At 31.6% G+C, this 17,663-nt stretch overlaps 1 protein-coding gene across 2 annotated transcripts in view; it reads right to left on the bottom strand.

Moving 5' to 3' along the window:
* Dnc (phosphodiesterase dunce) overlaps positions 1-17,663 on the bottom strand; it is a 621,682-nt gene that overhangs the window by 528,242 nt on the left and 75,777 nt on the right. The window lies entirely within an intron of this gene.

The raw sequence follows: 17,663 nt of genomic DNA, 5'->3' as shown, positions 1-17,663 counted from the left end.
TCAAAGTATTGAAAGACAAACCGTAACGCGAAATTAAAGAACGTGGATTATTTAATTCACTAGATTTTTCGGTTACCTACATTCTTTTATTTTTCGTTTAAGGTCAAGTGTGTATTAGTAGTATTAGTATATTATGAATTAAGAGAGACTTTTCTCAGTGGTAATTAAACAATGCACCCAAGGTTTTTTAACCAACAAAATAGGTCAATGGATCGCAGAACCGCCAGCCAAGGGTAATGTTACATTAGATGAATATCAACGTTACGTTAGAGTAAATAAAATAAAACGGAGCATTGAGTTTCCACTTAAAGGTGGAAATGAAACGGCGCACTACAATTTACAGTCTTCCTCCATATCATGCGGGACATTTCATTTTACAAACAGCGCATGAAATTGAAACAAGAGAGTTCAGCATAACTTCGCTCGTCTTTCTATTATCATAATAACCAACTACGTACTCAGAGAACCGCCTCGAGTGCCCGACCCTTATATCGAAAGAAGAGAAGTAGACAAATTCCTTTACGTTTGTTTTACGTTGTTGTAATTCTTCTTCGTTACGATATTGCGGTATTTTCTGTTTAAACGGTTGCAAAGAATCGAAATTTTTTTTCTTCACGTTTCCTCGAAATACAATATTTTAACAATACCCTTCTAAAATATTAAGGCGACGTTCGAAATATTAACGAAAACGTAACGTTTTCCGTGAAACGTGTTCACTGTCTAAAATTTTAAACGCGTTTTTCTCGACACAGGCGTTTACCAACTGGTAGGTAATTTTCTTTAGAAATCGGTTATATATAAGTTCGAACAAAAAATATAGAATGGGTGTATCCAGTAATAGCAAAATGCAAATGAACTTGGAGACTCAAATGTTAGAAGGAAACGTATCAAGAAAAAAGAAATTTCTCTTTAGATTGAGAAAGCAAATTTCATTATAAAAGCAGTTGCAACCAAACGTTTTGACTTTTTAGATTGAGAGCTAGTTTGAGTTTTTTACTCAACTACAAGCTAGTTTGAGTTTTTCACTCAACTACGAGCTAGTTTGAATTTTTTGACTCAACTACGAGCTAGTTTACATGTTTCAGTCAAGTACGAGCTAGTTTGAGTTTTTGACTCAACTACCAGCTAGTTTGAGTTTTCGATTCAACTACCAGCTAGTTTGAGCTTTCGTCTTAACTACGAGCTAGTTTGAGCTTTTCACTCAACTACAAGCTAGTTTGAGTTTTTGACTCAACTACGAGCTAGTTTGAGTTTTTGACTCAACTACAAGCTAGTTTGAGTTTTTGACTCAATTACGAGCTAGTTTGAATTTTCGGCTCAACTACCAGCTAGTTTGAGTTTTCGACTCAACTACGAGCTAGTTTGAGCTTTTCACTCAACTACAAGCTAATTTGAGTTTTCGTCGCAACTACGAGCTAGTTTGAATTTTTTGACTCAACTACGAGCTAGTTTACATGTTTCAGTCAAGTACGAGCTAGTTTGAGTTTTCGACTCAACCACCAGCTAGTTTGAGTTTTCGACTCAACTACCAGCTAGTTTGAGTTTTCGACTCAACTACGAGCTAGTTTGAGCTTTTCACTCAACTACAAGCTAGTTTGAGTTTTTGACTCAACTCCGAGCTAGTTTGAATTTTCGACTCAGTTATACGCAGTGTACAATATTGCCTCATAATATTATACTTCTTGATCAGAATTTTTGGGAATGTTCGGTTACACGTGTCTTACTCTGTATACGAGTATCCCTTTACCCAATAACAACGTATCGAACGCCCTTTTTTCAGCCCTTACTCGAACATCTATCGTAACAAAATTACTACCACCTATCTGATAATGACAACATGCCTGCCGTCGTCGCAACATGTCATTACGCGCGCTTTTTAGTTCGTACTTCGCCGAAGAAGCACGAAACCACTTTAGCGTGTATTAACCCTCACGACAGTTGAGAGGGAAACTTTTGTCCAGTCGTGAATGGAGGCCGCCAAAACTGACTGGACGAGACTTTATCTGGCTCGTGGAAATGTTCTTTTTCGCGAGCACGTACGCGCCAAAAGCGGAAGTGGTGCGAGTCGATATCTGGTCAGACGTCTAGAGCTTTGCATCCCCTCGTACAAGCTCGGTAGTTGCATGGATAGGATATGTTTATATTTGGCGTAGTTAGAAACGTGACAACGATGACGATCTCCGCTTCAGTCTAGTTTACTGTCGGTTTAATAGAGTTCCGTGAAATTTCATTGGATTAATCCATTAGATACCAGTGTCCTACTTAGAAGATATTTAGAAATTTGTTTTTTTCCCCTGGTACATATTAACGCTTATTTGATTTGCAAAGTATACAGTTAAGAGCTGAAAACAATGTGTTTAATTGTTTTTTATCATCCTTTACTATATATTGTGTGTAAAACTATATTCTATTCAGTAATAATTTACTTGATTTTTCTTCTCTAGAATATTTCCAAAGTTTAGTTAGTAAAATTAATTCCATTTTACATTACTATGGTCTTCCACTGAAAAGAAATGCTTTCAGGTGGCTTGGTTGGTTTGTACTATATGGTGTACAAGTATCTTAATATTATTAGATACTTCTAGATGTGAGTGTTTTATGTAGAGGATGTCCCAATCATCACCGGTCGATTTTCTTTTCTTACCGAATTGTTAGCGTTAAAGATAGCGATTTTTCTTAATACACCTAAATAATTTGTACATATTCTTTCATCGTGTACTTTTCCATGATTAATTTCCCATCTGTCTAAATAACAATGTCAAGTTTCAGGTTAATCGATTCGACGTTTTGAAAATAACGCGAAATTCAAATCGACCGGTAATAATTGGGACACCTTATAGACACATTGTAATTTTAAACGAGGTTTCTTTATAATTGAGTACTTTGTAGGACGAGGGAGAATTAATTGAGTTTGATAAAATTTAAGGTAAATACTTTCATTTTCATTTTTAAGATTGCTGAAATCGAAATTGACGTCAAAAAATTGCCATCAACATTTTTGGTTTTTCGGTAACTTTTCCTTACGTTTGTAATTTTGTTTTCGAAAACACGTAGATACAATGATATGGAATTCGAAAAATACAAATATTATATGTATCGTTGAACTCAATCTTCCATTAGCGTCGATTAATTTTCTTTTTAATTACCACGATAGTGGAACATTTCTCACTTTTAGTTGAACCCTGTTTAAGATAAAACCCGTAGCAGGGAATACTGTTAAAATTTTTATAGGGCTAGCCAGCTCCGTGGAGTGAACTGTAAATGGCGGAGAATTTTATTTTATGTTCAAGAAATTTCTGGCGAACGATCCATGATAACGGTGCAGAGCTTCCAGCGCAATAAATCTAGCGAAAAATTTGTTGCTATTAAAAATAACGAGTTCATGGGGAACTTCTCGTATTTATGGAGACGGAACATCGGATGCTTTAATTTGTAATAAAATAAAGTATAGTACACTTTGAACGAACTAAAGCTTTTAATTTTCTTGCAAATTCTCTTTATTGCAGCTTTGTTCTTTTTTTTTCTTTTTAACTTTTAATTTTTGTACATATCGATTTATAATCTCCATGCACAATCTGTAACCATCGTATGATATAACTGTCTCTGGGACAAAGCATAATTTATATTACATCCTAATAATTTATATTAATATTAATTTCTCAATGAGAAATTCAACCAATGAATATTTTCCTTTGATTTTCTTACAGAAACAAGCTGAACCATCGGATACAGAACATCTGCACAAATAACCTGAAAATATAGTTTAAATGCAATTTCAACTGCTTTATCGTCATTGTGGTTTTCATTGGATATATTACTCGTATTTCCAACTTTTGTTTGTCGATATATCACGTTGAAAGAGTCCTTTTATTTCAAGAACATCGAAGTACAAAAACATTTCTCAACGTTTGTCTAGATGTCGAAGAAGTAGGTCACGGCTCAATTTAAAAACTTATAAATAGAGCAAGAATTAGTTGGCGTTACAAAAAGCAATTAATGTAATTCATAAAAGGGAATTAAATTATCGTGCATCGATATTCAGTGCACTACTATGAAAAAGAACGCTTATCTCTGTTTACATTTTTTAATGCGTTGTTTCAGGTACAATAGAAGTAATCGTGCAATTCGACGTTTTCTACACAATACTAGCTCCAATTCTCTTATAATCTCTATAATCCTATAGCCCATAGAGATTTGTAATCCATACAGCTGTACAGTTGAAACAATTCTGTACACAGTGGTAAGTCTACGGCTCCTTTAATAGGATAGATTTTTAGCTTTTGTTGTCCTGAAGGTTGCATCGACCTACTGTGCTCATGGTTCAATATGTTATATAATTTTATAGTGTCTATAATACTACGTTATATAATTTTATAGCGTCTGTATTACTATAATCTATATAATTTTATATCGTCTATAATACTATAACCTGTACAATTTATAACGTTGATAGTGCTATAACCTATATAATTTTATAGCGTTGATAGTGCTATAACCTATATAATTTTATAGCGTTGATAGTGCTATAACCTATATAATTTTATAGCGTTGATAGTGCTATAACCTATATAATTTTATAGCGTTGATAGTACTATAACTAGTATAGTACTACAACCTATATAATTTTATAACGTCGATAGTACTATAACCTATATAATTTTATAGCGTCGATAGTACTATAAACTATATAATTTTATAGCGTTGATAGTACTACAACTAGTATAGTACTACAACCTATATAATTTTATAACGTCGATAGTACTATAACCTATATAATTTTATAGCGTCGATAGTACTATAACTTATATAATTTTATAGACTTGATTCTATATCCATTGTAATGGATCAATATCTATGGTGTTGGAACACAAATAGTAAAATATATCGAATAGTTCAATAGTCTCTACAGTTCTATCATTTCGACAATCGTTTAAGTCTTATACTTCTATAACGCCCACTACAGTCATTACGCTATGTAATTTTGTAGTCCCGGACTCTGTACAGTTTTATATACCATATAATTTTATAGCTTTAAATTCCATATAATCTTATAGAACAACGGTTCTTAAAATAAGCTCCGTGGAATCCTAGAGTTCCGCAAGCTCAAAATTATTCTTTCTTCGAGATAATTTTTTTCAAAGAATTTAAGGTCGTCGATAGTTTTCCAAATCTTGCCCAAAATTTGTTCGATGTCTTTATAGAAAATAAAAAGCAATCCTCTTGCATTCACATCCACTTACACTAAATTCAACTTAATTCGAATTATACTTCTGTCGACTCCTTTAAATACATCATATTACAAGTATGTTTCATCAAAGTGTGTCGTTTATCTTAGTACAAGACACACTTTATGCAGTCTAGCAATATTTTGTTCCTTGTAATTATAAAATGTTTGCGAAGAAGAAAAGTTTGCAAACATTTGTAAAATATCTTTTAATATTTGAAAGTTTTATCTTATGAAAGTAGTCTTTAAAGCTATTAAAAATACTATATGTAAGCTCGAAAATACTTTATACGTGTACCAATTTAAAAAAATATTTCAGTACACTTCTATAAATAGTGAAAATTATAGTTTTAACCTACTTGAGCCTTAAGGCTTCCGAATAGAACTTGAGAGACGTTGGTCCACTCTAACATGTATCCCTTATATTATAGTTTTAGAACTGTATGAACATACATCCTGTATAATACAATAGTATTTCTATAGCCTCTATACTCCTGTAGTACCTGCAGTGTACATAAATCTGTGATTCACTTGGCTGCCATTTTAACGTCTCCACGAGTCAAAGCATACTTTATATCAACAATACGTAATGAATTCACAACCTACCGAGAATTGTTTGCAATTTACTTTCAAATGCGAAAGCAGAATCCGTTCTTTCAGACAAAAAGCACGCGAAATCCAGCATTTGAATTAAAAATTGTAAAGTCACTTGTACCAGCCATTTTACTCAAGCATTCCCCTTTAAAGGGAAACTCGATTGTTTTTATCGTTTTCAACGGTAGACGAGAGCCATGCAATTGGATCACCATGGATTCTAAAGATAAAATGAAAAACGAAGAAATGTTGGAGGGAATGAATGATCAAAGAAACAATGACTATCGACCTTTTTAGTTTCACCATTGCCAATGATTTTGCATTTATCAATAAAACCAAATTTCGTACCTTTTTCTACATATTCACATTCTACTATGATTCTATTACAAGCTGCATCTCTCGTGTCTTTATACAGTAAATGAATGTTTACTGTATAAAATTCAATAAAAAAAAAAAAACTGTCAAATGAAAACGTTAAATCAAAATTAATTTTCTTCTTCCCACTCTTGATAACATTATCTGTCTTGATTTTCTTTCTTTTATATTTTCACATTATCTCGAAATGAATTTATACAACAGTTGCAAACAATTGGAAGTTTTATAGATTTGTATAGATATATTTCGATTTCTTATGGCTCGAAGTTGCTCAAATTATCGAATTTTGAAATAACATTATACCGATTACGTTATAATTTTTTCGCGTCTGTTTGTACGCTGTTGAATATTTCCAGAGAATGGGAAACACGGGAATTCAGAAGGGAGTTATAAATTTTATAATTCACCGAGAAATAATGTAAATTTACGAACGAAGGGGGAGCTAAACGTCGACGAAAAGTACGTTTAACCAAGGATGTGCAGCTTTTTCATTTTCACCCAGCAATAAATCTTGCGAAGTTTTGTGATTCACGTAGGGAGTAGAGTCCATTCATATTCTTCGTAACATTGGATTAACGTTTATTAAAACGAATGACCACTCATCGCTCAAGTGAATGATAAAATGTCAATAGTAGCACTAGATTACGAAAGATGCATAGCATCGAGAAGTTCCAATTTATAAAACATGTTTGGGAAAAATATTGGAGTAAATATCGAATGTAAGCTTCAGAAACGTAGATATATAAAAAAATTACTTATTAGGTAAAGATAAATCTTAATTTATATTAACAACACATTTTCAAAAAAATATAATCGCTGCAAAGAATGTAAATTAATGTTAATCGTCGTACTTATTACAACAATGGAGTGACACGCAATTGTTTCGTTTGTTTTCACACGTACTTATGTACTTACAGTTTTAATTTAAATGTTTATCGATCAAAGAGTAAAATTTCTACCAGTGTCAATTAAATATTTAGTTAAAGTCTCTATCGAATCTATTATACAATAATTAACTATAATTCTATATTACTCGTTAAAGTCGATGTTTCGGTTTGAAATATTTACAGGTTTCTTTGGCTCTAGGTTTGAAAATTTCCAGTATTTTTTACTCAGAAATGTTGCTTTGAAACTATTCTTTGCATTTTTCCCATGTATCGAACAGCTTGAAAAGTGTACGTCAATCTCTTTACGAAACTCTCGATTATTCGCTGCACATTTCATCCAGGATCGTGCATATTCATGAAACTATAACGTTACATCCCCAACGATACAGTTGCATTCGCTGCGCTAAATGATACTGCAACGTTTTGCGATTGATACTGACCAAATCAAATTTTCTCCTTTTCAATGCATTTCTGAGGAATTGAAACGATACAACGCATTGGTTATACTTTTTGATCGAATAATGAAATTTAATTTATTTTCAATTATTTCTTACTAATTATATCACGGAAACAAATGATTCAACATTGCAGGTTACAGTAATTTCTACGAGAAATTTTACAGATCATGTTCTCCAACTGTGGCCACAGTTTACAATCGTACATAAGTAGATTCAAATTTTACGTATAAAAAAATCAATAATTGTTGTATAAAGAATGTATTATTTAAAATACTATCCTCCATCGAGGTGTGATGCACTTTCATGTCTGTAAAAAAAATTCGTTCAAATTGAGGCCAAAGTCTACCGAAAGAATGTACTGAAAGGATTAGTTAAGCCTCTGATGTATTTTTATAAATTAAAAATAACTCAGGAGTCGCTACAAAATAAGGTATCAAAATTTGTTTCAATCATAGACTTCTTGGTAGTCCAAATTTAAATATGTACGCTTATAATCTATAGTCAGAGCTGGTAAAGATAGCTTGCAAGACTCTTTATAAAAACTCACGTAGATAGCTTGATAAACGCCCTGAAAGAGTAGCTCAAGAAATAATCTTGGAGACGTCGTTTTCAAGCATAAATTACTAAAAGAAGGTAGCCAGTTCGAATAATAACATTATTTTCCACTCGTTATTAACTGCAAAATAACGTAGAAATAAATTCTAATTAACTGATAATTAGAGCTTTGTAGCTTTTAGCGATACTTAACCGACTCTCGAGGAATTTTTAAACATTTTGAATATTGTTAATTTCACAGCTGTTTGAAGTAGAGTGCTAACTGTGGTTCAATAAATTGTAAGCAACTGTTAAATTGATAATCGGGTAAGAATAAGCTTTCGGTCGTTTTTACGGGAACGAAAGAACTGCTAAATAAAATAAATAATATTCAATCTTTTTTTATAACTGCTTCAAAGAAATTCTCGTTTCTAATAGCTTGTGGAAAATTGTCAAATTTATAAAAAATGAGAAAGTGGTTCTATTCGTTCACTTTAAAAATTAATTTTAAATAAAAACGACAGGTTAAAATCTATTACTAACTAAAGAACACTTTCATCTTTTTTTACAATTCTTTTCCTTTGAATTTTCATTCTCAGTTATACTGTTTCTTATCCGATTGTGATTTTTCTAATATTTTCATATGTTTGCATCTTACGTGTAAAAAAAGTGAAAAAATTAAATGTTAAAAATGAAACCTTTAAAATGATGTCGTTACTTTATTATCAGTTATTATTTTACAAAAGACAATCGTACTATGCTCATAAATATTCATCAATAAGAAGAAGTTCCTCTTCGTGGTTGCTACAGTGACATCTTATAATTGACGTATACTTTCTACATTGGTACATTCTTTCTATGTATACATTCTATGTATTATACGTTATAATACCAAAAGTATAGCTCAACAAGTTTAACAATATGTCTGTAGGAGTAATTTAAACGTAAAGGGTAGTAGTAGGAATGAACTCAAACGAGGAACTACCCCCTAGGTCTATAACCTGACTATCGCGTGTCATCGGTTACATCGTTGCACATCGGTGCACTTTATCTGCTAGAGTAGATTATGAAAGAAAGAAATTTAAATAGTAGAGTATCGAGAGAGTGAGGTTAAGTAATCTTGACCGCGAAATCGATAACAGGTAGATTATTCAACGCGAGATAACATCGATTGGTAAGCTGTCACCAAGCACGTTTCAACATGTCGTTTAACACGAAAGAATAATTTATAACAGCTTGAAAAAAGTTACATACGCTAAAAGGTGAATAAGGATCGTCTCTCTCACTTCGTTAACAATAGCTCGGGAAATCGTATATTTAAATTACATAAAATAATAATTAATAATCGTGAATGGATTACGTTTGGATATTTCGTCGAGTTGAGCTTTTATTTAATTTCAAGAATTATAATTGTAAAATACGATAGATTCGTATCGAAGGTAGTTGAAAGTTTCGTTTGCAAATTTAATTACAAATGTGTAGACATATTATATAATACAGTTTTGTTAGTATAAACTAATTTCATTTGTTGAAACAAAATAATTATTTTCAAAGATATTTCATGCAAGGTAACGTACTTGTATTTTAAACATTAAAATCATCTTGAAATGGAAACCTGTTATTTGAAATAGTACTTAAAAGAAATTTATTCCTTCCTGATAAACAATATCAACTTCAGTCGTAGGCTTAAAGAAATTTAGTCGAATGCAAATTGACTCGAATAAATTTTATTCCAAAAGCATTATTCGTTACTCGTCAATATCTAATGCAATCATAAATTTGATAATAGTCTATACGAATAAATTTCTATTCAAAAAATATCCAACTTTATTCACGACTAGTTTGAATGGATGTCAGATTCTACGATTATTGAAGAAGTTTCCAAAGTGTTCGTCAATTATAGGATGCCACTGAAGCAACCACGAAGAGGAACTTTTTCTCATTGGTGAATATTTATGAGTCGGTAAAGAAACAGGAGAATTGGCTCCATGAGGGACAAAAAGTTGTCCCGTTTGAATAATTACCTCTCTTAGTTAATTAGTCTTTGTAATTAGTTTATCTCGGCAACCATAACTTTTTGAAAGTAGAAAAATAACAGATAACTCGTCTGCCAATTCGATTCCAATTTATTATTAGAGAACACTGTACATATAAAATTTCAATCGATATTATTTTCGGAAATATAATTAATTGGAAATTTTAATTTCAGCGGAAAATGACGCTACGAAATATTTACCTCAAACCTCGTTACATCGATTAAATTAAACAAGAGTACACTTTATAGATCGTATGTTATACAATTTGAATTTTTGTATCACGTTACGTGAATTAATGTAATTTTTTACTTTCTTTAGTACGGCACAGAAGTACGTTTGTCACGGACAAGTGACAATTTGGCATTAAAATTTATGATTTCCAACTGGAAAAGATGGCATCGTGAATAAATTTAAATTTAAATGCCATTAATTGCAAATACCGAATCAAAAGATACATTGTTGATGTTTAAATGACATCGTGAAGAAACACAATGTCACAAACTTAGGCACAAAAAGTAAATGATGTTCAGTCATTGGACAAATGGAACGTCGCTTTTCAGACGATTTCTTGCATAGCATCTCCGTTTTATCTGGGCTTTACGCTCAGAGAAGAGCGATCGAGTAATTTTATCATACGAATTCTTCTGGGAATTGAATTCAACCCCCAACGTGTTTCTGACGTATTCTCTTTTGTCACAAGATTTCTCCATTATGTACGAAATTCAGTGTGAAAGCAACAATGGTTGTTTTTCCGGTTCTTTCACGTTGTAAGTTTTTATATCGACTGTAAGATAAACAGGCCCTTCAAGATGGCTGCTAGTGACTCAGCTGACATCCACGCCTATTGTACCATATAAATCCTTGAATCAGACAGCTCGTACGTGTATTTTCAGTAATTAATAACTCGAGCACAAAATCTTAAATGCAATTCCATCATTCTTGATTTAAGTTTTATTTTAGTACAATTATTCTTTCAAATTTCTAACACCTGTTGCCAGACACTATTTACAGGTTATCCCAAACATCACTGGTCGATTTTAATTTCACGTTATTTTTAAAACGTCGAACCGATTGACCTGAAACTTGACACATGTTATCTAGATAGATGGGAAATTGATCGTGGAAAATTACACGCTGAAAGAACATGTGTAAATTATTCAGGCGTATTATGAAAAATCGCGATTTTTAACGCTAACGATTCGGGAACTTCGTAATCATTTCCCTCGAAATCATGTGGTCTGTAAAATATACTGAGGCGGCTATTTGGAAGATATCTTATTCCATTAACTTCCAAGTTTGTACTTTTAAATAAAAAAACAAATTTGAACGACCGGTGATGTTTAGGACACCCTATATAGTGTGAAAGGGAAATAGCCAACCAAGTACGTGAAGCAGTTACTTGAATTTCACTGCGCCATTAAACAACTATGATGTCAATTATAAAACATCATCATATTGCAGTTTCACTGTATTTATTCCAAATTACAGTTTTTCTGTTATTTTATTTGTTCCAGGCAAATAAAATCAGCTCTTTTCAGAGCACACCAATCACTTCACAGCATTATATCTTTAATTTCAAAATAATTTGAAAGACCTAATTTCACACCCAATAGGGCTAACAGTTTTTCAAATTAGCACATTTGTAGTAATAAGACAGATATAAGAACAATAGTTATGGATACGGTCACGCTTTCCTAGCTTTTCAATCAGAAACAATATCGCGGACCAATTTCTACCTGTGGCGACAAGTTTTAATGACCAAAAATTAATTAACGATACGTATTATAAAGAGATGCTATATCATATATTTTTACAACTTTTCGCATACGCTCCAAAAATTCACGTTCCATATTGAAACTGATTTTATTGTATCAACGCTAACTTTTATTCAAAGGATCGAATAAAAACTTTAAAATATTCGTATTTTTCATATTGGACTATAGTTTATATTGGCAAATTTATGAATTTGAGAAACAATGAATTGTATAAAAAAGTATAAAAAATGAAGATTTTTTAACATATTGTTTAAACAAATTGATATTTTACAAAACTGTTTGGAAAATTAAATTCATTATTCAAAACTACGCAATTTTTGTTTAAACAACTTTTTCCCAGGACTCATCGTTCTCAAAATATCGAGGTAAATGTATTTCTTCAAAAAATTTAGGGGCTGATTTCTCCCCCTAGATATTAATAACAACAGATAAAAAAAAATAATTAAAACAACAAAAACACTAAGTTGAAAATATCCATTGTGACAATAGTTACTATAGTGTATAAAAATGTAAGCATTCCGTATAGTATTATTAGCTTGAAAATATTAATACAAATATTGTAGTTACAATATTTGTTATTATTTAAAATACTGTATTCCAGCTTTATGATTTTCTCCCATTTTTCTAACAGAAACTTATTTCCACGTTGGAAAAATGCAGGTTCCTTTTCAACTCATTTTTCCATTTCATCATGATGTTTGTAACACTATCCTTTGAACATGTCCGTGTTACATCGACCTAAACAAGTAACAGTCCAAAGGGCAGCAACCGGATATAAGAGTAAGGGAGGATTGCTGATCCCAGCTTGTTTACTATACAAGCAGTGGTTTTAACAATATGCAGCCTGACATTATTATACAGTAAAGTAATTTTTGTTCACTTTGACGCTTCTCAGATTCGTTATGAACGAAGATAAATAAATGTTTTTCTCTAAACATTAAACTCTATTCATGTGTTTGGTTATGGCAAAATAACAGAAAATCGACAAGAAATAGTAATTGAATAGAGTCTAGCACCATCTAAGAGCAATTTGCAGAATTTAGTTAACAACTTATTGTTTGTATTAATTCATACCTTTCTTTTATCTATATCTCGTAGATCAAATAAACATTAGTGACAAATGCTAACAAACAATCTCTAAATAAAACGGAATGAGAAATGCAAATTATAGCAACTTTGTGTTGTGTAATAATACTGACAGCAATAGTTCTTAAAAGTACTGTCGGATTAAGCGTTGATACTATCTACTTAAACGAAGAAACGAGATTACAGATTCAAAACTTACTTTCTATTTTCCTTCTCAATGGAAAAGAAACAACGAGACCTATTTTCGTTTTTCAATTGGAAAATCTCGTTCTGTAAATTATGCTTCCCTGCAATAATAATAATTAATGGCAGAAGTGTTTAATTTTCGGAAAAGTAATCTGATTTGTCATTATAATACTTTAGAAATTTCCTAATTATAAATTTAGTAATTATATAATGGAGTTTTCAAGTAAACTGTGTAGAGTAATATTATTTCGCAAACAAAATTACGTATTACCACAGTGTTATGCAAATTTTGATTCTTACGAAGTAGAAGAGTCGTAATACATTAATTAAAAGTTTAGTTGGTACTTCAACTCCGTATTAATTTAGTTGTTGAATGGATCATTGTAATAACTTAATATAGTATTTGTGTGAGGGACCAGCCGTGCTCTATGATAGAAAATTAATGCTATAATTTATGTAAGAAAATTCACAAACTTCTTTTATCGTACTGTCAAGAGAATTTTTCACGTTGAAATTCTGGGTAAGTTTGGAATATGAATTTTAAGTCAAGGAATAATTTTCATCAGTCCTTATTCATCAATCACAAAGATTAATTTGATGCGTGACACGTGTTGAATTTAACCAAGATACATTTTGTCAAATCGATTTGACACGTAACATTTGCTCCGTCGATCCGAATTTGATATGAAACAATATGAACAAGAATTTTACTACAAAATACAATTACTGTTACTGAATATTGTATACCATATACGTGAAATATTCGTAGTCACCAAATATAAATACGAGTATTCTCCGTGTATATATAATCCTTATCATATTGGATCGTTTGATAAACAGTATGCACTATATATCACACTATTATACTAATTATCTAAAGCTCTTTCTTAGACTTCTGTCTTCGTTCATTTTCATATGATAATTACTGTTCAATTGTCGAATTTTTGTTCTATTATAAAAAAAGCGTTGCTCGCAATTGAAAATGTTAAACATTGTAATAAATGCCTGAGAGGTTGTCATGAGGATGAATTTTTATTTAACGACGAGTATTGTATTATATTTTCCTCTCTTTCAATTTCTGTAAATATTCCTAAGGAAAATAATACAACTTTTTTTACCTATATGTCCACCATACCGTATATTTATTAAATGCAGGTATATGGTAGTTTCTTCGTTTAAACTCACTCAAAATATTCTATAATGACGTTCTCGCTTAAAGTGTCATTTTGTTCTGAAATCTAAGGCGAGAGACTTGAAAAAGAAATATTCAACGAGCCTAAACACGCGACACAACGGCACCGTCAAAACTCCATTAGATAAAGCTCAGACTAGGTTTCCAAGGGCGGCACACTTACCGCGATATGTAGCATCGTAACACCTTGTGAAAAAGTAATGATACCGGTAAGAAATAAGCTGGACAGAGTGCAACGTGGCATACGGAGCACAACATGCTGAACTTTTGCGTTAGCTTCCCTGCTAGGAATGAAAAACGCAAGTGAACTTCAACTATGAAAAAGTGAACGCTTCTGCGCGTTATTCGAGGACGTGGTTCACTTTTCTAAGAATGTACTCGGTTGGATTGGAATCATTTTAATTCATCGGATATTAATCAATTCTATTATCTCGGGATTATAACGTACGGTGAATTTTATTCGATTTGAATATTTTTGACATATTTGTATCTATTATCTCAAATTGTTTCTCTAATCAATATTTAAATATAATTGATATTCTAAATGCACTTTCATCGTTTTCAATTCACTGCTTTCCGATGAAGATAAAACAAATGACAGACGGAAATAACTGCAAATTTAATTAGCCTTTCCACTCGAAAGCCGATCCAATGTGCGAGCAAAATTAATTAGCATTTCCGACAGGTGATACGAACGCATTGGAAAAAACAAATTTGTGGAGAAATTTAATTAAATATCTCCGCTTAAAAACTTAACATCTACTAAATTGCATTGCATAGTAATATTAAGTATTTTCAAAATCGAACACAATTCTTTGTATTATTTTTCACAACTATTAAAATACACAAAATTATTCTATAATACCGTTAATTAAATATCGGTTAAAATAAAAATTAGTTTATTTATGAAAAATACTTATTTCAATAGAAATAACTCATTTTGAGACAGTCTCCTTTCGCGATATATTATACTATAAGCTATTGTTATTCTACAATATAGAAATTGCTAATCTATTGTAAGAGGTTCAACTAATGAAGTCATTTAAAAAATAACTCGAATTTGATGAATATTCACGAATGATTATTTTAACTCAACGTAAGAAATTCCGAAGAAAAAGTTCATCAATATTAGTAATCAAAAAGAGACGCAGTCAATTAAGGAAGACATTTCGTCGTGTGGTCATTATGCAGACTGACATCTCATCTTTATTCATAAACACGGCATAATTATTGCGATTGACGCAGAGAAAATTAATTCATGTACAGTCGTGTGGAATAACGACACCCTTGATGTTTACTTCGTAAAATCTTTCTTTCGTTTCTTTCGTTAAAAAGTTCTTCTTCTTCAATGAAGTCAATTCAACATAAATTGTAATATAAATATAATATGAATTGTAATACAAATTGTACACGATATGTAAAATAATGTTAGTTTGTTAGTTTATAAAAGAAATATTGAACTACACAAATCCAAAAATAATTTTGACTACACTATCAACGTACAATCTTTACAAAAATCTACAGCTTTTAAGAAATCTGAAAAGTATTGTGGGGTATTACTAGTCCATTCGTTTTCCTCGTCAGATAGTACACACGATACGGGCCCGCATTTAAGATAAAAATCGTAACTTACCCCGCTTTTAAGAGAACTGCCGGTCCCGATCGTTCCTTAAGCTAACGTTTATTTACCATTCATCACCGTAGGATAAACTTTTTCTCTTTAAACTGAACTAGCTACTATGAAAGTCTCTGATATTATAATATTGATTGTAATATTTATCGATATGTATTAAATGTCGAACCATAAGAAAGTATTCCGTAGAAACATTGCGTGGACTGGAACTTTTATTATTCCGTGATCGTAAAGAATTAAATCATCAAATTAAAAACGCTAAATCCCTTCATGCACCAATGAACGGTCGTATTATAGCTTATATGGGACAGAATTTATAGTTTTATATAGGAAAGCTCTAACTTCGTATCCTTCGTATCCTAACTCCTATCTTATTGTGGTCGTAAACGACGGAATTTAATGAAACTTATGATAGCCTTGTGCACAGCTGTGTACACAGGGTGATACAAAACTTGTCCTAACGTTATAGAAAGTCTCCCACACGTTTAGTTTTCGCATCCTGGTCTCGACTGACGCCACTGGTATTTTTCTAATATAGAGACAAGATGTGTAGCTCTCGGTATACGTTGTAAATATTTGAGATCTGTATCATGGATGGTAAATATGATTTTCTCGTATTAAATGAACTCTTAGAGATTCGTACGTGGAACGAATTCGAAATGCGTGATGTTTATCATTCGTGACTTTTCAGACTCCGTAAATGAAATATCGAAAAGAGGATACGTAACCAGAATCATTTATTTCCAAATGAACGGAGATAAAATTTAATAATACGATAGACAAATCGATAGACTAATTGTAATGGAGAAACACGAGTAGAGAGAAAAAATTTGAAACACTTTGATAAAATGATATATAATTCAACATTGGCTACCATAATTGAAGATTTTTAAATCACTTGTACTTTCCTGAATGCCATGTTTCACAACCAGTTGTCATGTTTAAATTTAAGTAACACATTTGTGTTACACTTAGGTAACGGTTAAGATACTTCGGATATTTACTAAAAGAAATCATCTATCTTAACTGATACAAAATACAAAAAATTGAACGAGTAAAGATAACACGTCGAAACTTCTCTTTTAAATAAATTCTTCTGATTAATGTGTATATCTATATTTGCATACAGAGTATATCAGTTCATTGACATTGGACCAATTACAGAACTAGTTATTATTATAAAAATTGTGATGCTGCATTTTGTGTTACTCCATACTTTGAATTTTACTATCTACAAAAAAAAATAAACAAAATTGTTTTTGTTTATTTTTCACTTAATACCCACTATAATGTGGATCGATTGTTCCTGAAATTATAACTCTGCTAATAAACAAACTTCCAGAGATACCTCGTTCGTGGCATCATACAAACGATATTACATTGCAAAATATCTGCTCTATGTTTATAAAGTGATTAATATTGGGACAACTACTTTGAAATTAGATTTTACCGTGTAATTAGTCGTACTACTCATAATTAGATTGAACTACGTTACTGTTGCACTTCCTGACAGGAAAGTTGATCACATACCGTAATATAGGGTGTCCCAATAATCACCAGTCGATTTACTTTTTGAATAAAATTCAAACGGTTTAAGTAATCTTGATATTTTCTTTTTTATTTAAAAGTACAAACTTGGGAGTTAATAATGGAACAAAGCATGAAATTCGAATCGACCGGTGA

This window comes from Ptiloglossa arizonensis, chromosome 2 (assembly GCF_051014685.1).
Source record: "Ptiloglossa arizonensis isolate GNS036 chromosome 2, iyPtiAriz1_principal, whole genome shotgun sequence".
In the NCBI taxonomy this organism is placed as follows: Eukaryota; Metazoa; Arthropoda; class Insecta; order Hymenoptera; family Colletidae; genus Ptiloglossa; species Ptiloglossa arizonensis.
Note: the sequence above shows the minus strand (reverse complement) of the source record. Positions and strands in the feature narration are given on the sequence as shown.